Here is a 4,085-nt window from a genome sequence, read left to right as displayed (position 1 = left end):
GCGATGGCGGCCACGGGTCGGCGGGGTGCACGCCAAGGACTGAGACGTTCTCACGTCATCACGCACGCATGTCAGCACGTAAGAGGCCTTCCCTCCCCGGCTCTCACACCCGTGCGTCCTGTGCCCCTGTGATGTCTACCCTGCGACTGTGTGCTGTCTCCGCCTGAACCTCGCGGGATTTCCTAGTCAGCCCCGTGGCCCTCTCGTCACCCTGCTTTGGCGCTCAGGGCGCCAGGCGTTGTCCTCCTTTGCTTCATCTCCCCTCTTCTCCGCCAAGATCCTCGGCTCAGTTTCTCTAGATCTCGTGAGAACTTGTAATCCCGTTTTCCTCCATTTATACCAGGCCTCAGCATTTAACCCAGGCCTCTGGGCTCTGTGTCTTCCCTTTGCTGCCCGGTATTCGTTCTCCCTTTCTAGCACTCCCCATCTCTCCTCTTAAGCTCTCAGGCCCGTGGCTTGCAGACAGATGTTGTGGTATTTTTTTTCCGGGCTCATCAGAATTCGCCCTTCTGTGCATGTCGTCTCTTGGAAGTCAGCGCAGGGTGGTTGAGGACAGCCGGTCACGTGACCACAGTGAAGCCAAATACCGCACGTGGAGGGGGTGGAGGGAGTGGAGGGGCTGCCGGGTGGAGGGTGAGGGAGGGGAGAGGAGGAGGGGAAACTAAAGAACTAAAAAGATAACTTTTCTGAACCATTCGGAATAAGGAGCTGACCTGCTGCCCTCTTATTCTGAGACTCTAGTGCGCGTGAACTAGAAAGTGGGCGTCGATGAACTACTATTGTCCAGTTATCAGAGACGGCTATCAGAGATGATTCACAGGACGTCTCCATGGTGCTAGATACCAGCAAAAACGTCAGGTTCACAGTCATGAATTGTGATGCGTTGTCGTGTCCCGGTGGGCGTTCTAATTCTGACACAGTGTCTCACGCCTTGTTTTATTTCCATCAGCTTGAGGATTAAGAAGTGACAGTTATTTTGTGGACCGTATCTCCATTGGTTTTATGACGTTTTCTCACAAGATTAGGGTTACTCACCTTGATCAGGAACATCACATAAGTGCGACTGTTTTCACTCCATTCCTTCTCAGTGGTACAGGATTTGGGTGGTCTCGTTATTGGTGATCTGAACTTTGGTCACTAAGACAGAGTCTGTGAGAAATTCCATTTGTGAATCTATTCTTTGAAATGGTAGCCATAACTGTTCTCATGACACTTTCAATGTATTTATTAACCATAGGTATGAATGCATGGGTTTATATTTTATTCAAGGAATTAATACATTATTCTCAGTTTTTATTTCTATATACAAATTGTCCCAAATTTCTCTAGTTCTTTACAACTCAATCCTATTTCCTTTTAACCTGCTCCTGGTTCTTCCACCATATTTTTACTTTCTGACTCAATAATTTGGTCCAGGCTCATCTTGTCTTTTCCCTTTTCCAGCCTTGAATCTACCATGGTTCTGAGACTACAGGTATTTAGAAACTAAGTTAAATTTGCTAGATGTGCTCATTTGTACTGGCTTGCCACTACTTCAAGGCTCTCTGAGTAGACAAAGCTAAGGAATATATTTATGTATGCACTTACACAAATGCGCAAATTTGAATTTTTATTTATTTACATGTCTATTCTTATTTACTGAAACTATGGGTATTCAATTTCAACACTAGGAGATGTATTCTAGGCTTTTTCGTTCAGTGTTTGCAAATCCGATGAGACACTTTCTTCCATTAACCTTAATATATATACCTATTTGATCAGTTGTTCATTGCTAGTTATTTGCCATTGTCATATTATCCTGTTCCTTGTGAAGATGTTTTTATTAACACATCAGGCTCAGAAACCCCATGTCAGTCTACCCTCTGGAATGGACACTCTCGTCAACCTACTCACACACTGACTATCTTACGGACTCTGGTCTCGGTATTGACATTCCCCCTAATCTGTTGTCTTCATACAACTTGAACCAGACTGCCCACTGCATGGAAGCCCTTTTCCCTCACTCAGACATCTTTCTGATGTTTGGGAACATCTTTCTACCTTGCCTGGACTCTGATATGGGCCACCATAGCCACCCTTCATCCAACCAGGTGTAGATGCCAACCTTATTTGTACCTACCTAATGGCTTTGGAACCCAAGTGTTCAGGAAAAAAAAAAAAATGAACGAAGTGTCAGCAGAGAAGGAGGAGGAAGAGGAATAATTTTTAATGTACAATGTAAATATGAGATTAAAATGAGATAATGTATTTGACTTATATAGACTTCGATGTTAAAAATTAAAATGACAAGTCCTCTGTCATACAATCAGAATTGTGGTTCAGCAATGGCTTCAGAAATAGAACATCCATATGCTGCGCAGTGACCCTAATTTAGGGATAATTCTAAGAGTACTTTATTATTCAAGTATCATGTTAATAATCCATAGATAAAGGTGTATACAATTTCCTGCATCCTCTGTTTTTTCTTCTTTTTAAAGCTAATCTTTAAACTTTTTCTGATTTACCCCCTTCCGCAAAATTGTATTTAGGTTTGATTTACTTGTAACAGTGACCTAACACATAAAACTAGTGTTAATTGTTTTTATTGAAGTATCAATCTATTGATTCAACAATTGTTAGACCAAGAGTAAACTAGCCTAGAAAATCCAAAAACTCCAAGTGTATCCATTCTATTGAGTGTGAAGTGAGATTCTGCTGATTATATAGGTATAGCGATTTGAGAGAAATTGAAGTAAATCAATCAAGAAAAACAAGTAAATAACTTTACTTTCTTAGAAGTGTTTAAGTAGATATTGAAGAACTCTTTGAAACACATTAAGTTTCTACTTAGAAAGTATAATTGATCGTTTGCACATTTGGGTTTTGTATTTTCTCAGCAATGCAAGATTCCTGGATGATATGGTTGCATCATGCACAGTAAAAATAAAAACACTTGCCTACAGTTTATTCTTGAGAATAAGTCTAAGTTCTATGATATAGCTAAGCACTGTCATCAGAGAAATTTTTTTCTATATCACTGCAAGGAAGCATATGGAGGATATTGTGGAAAAAGCAATAAATAGAAAGTTTGAAAAATAATATCTAAAGCACGCATGAAATTTTACTGGATTTTGATGACTGTTCCTTCACCCATGATGCATATTTTTGGTATCTGAGTTTTATGTTTTGATATCCAACTGTGCCTCTTCTTTTTTTTAATTCTAAGAAATTTGAAGTTAGCTTTTTTAAAAATAAAAAATATTAAATAAGTATAAATATAAATATTCATGTTCCATCAGACTTGTTCAAGAGCTGGATTAAATTAAATAAAATTTAACCTACTTCACTTCTAGGAGCTCCCCTTCATAGAGTTGTTACAAAGATTAAATAAATCAGCATATAAATAAAACACTTAGAAGTGTGTTGAGTCAGAGGAAGCATTATCTATTATCTTTAATGTCAAAGCAGCTAATTTTTAAATCTTATTTCTTATGCCATTTTATTTCATTCCCTCTGCCAAATACAAATTTTCTAGCTGCTTGTCCCAGTAACTTAGAGCATAGTTGTCCTTCTCTCTGGGTTCTAATGACTATTCTACTTTACTCAGTAGATTCTACTCAGTGGATTCTCAAAACTAAGTACAAACTGTGTTTAAATATGCATTCAAAAGATTTAGTTAATAAATACAGTGACTTTGCTTTCTTGTAAAAGAACTATGACCCCCTACACCTTTCTCCTTTTTCTTCCACTTCCTCTTTCTTCTCCATATCCTTTTGTTTTATGTTCAAGAAATGCTTGTAGTTTTTCATTTAATCTAAAAAAATATTTTCCCCAGGATGAAGAAAAGAGACTAATGTCATCTACAGGCTTATTTCTCCAAGAAGGGAGAAGAGAACCAGTTCAGAAATGAGCAAATAGCTTGCTAAATAACTGAGCTTTCTGGGAACATGTAAAATTTAAAATATGACATAGAATCCAAAAGCCGAGACAGAAATACTTTTAAGTATAACCTAAATTAACTCTTACATACACAGTTTGTTTATATACCTTCATCTAGGAAAGGTAGAAGTTGTCCTGCATAATTGGCCCTCTTCCCACTTTGGAAT

This window comes from Carlito syrichta, unplaced genomic scaffold (genome assembly GCF_000164805.1).
Source record: "Carlito syrichta isolate Samal-C Ts95f unplaced genomic scaffold, Tarsius_syrichta-2.0.1 Scaffold304367, whole genome shotgun sequence".
NCBI lineage: Eukaryota > Metazoa > Chordata > Mammalia > Primates > Tarsiidae > Carlito > Carlito syrichta.
This window is presented reverse-complemented; position numbering follows the sequence as displayed.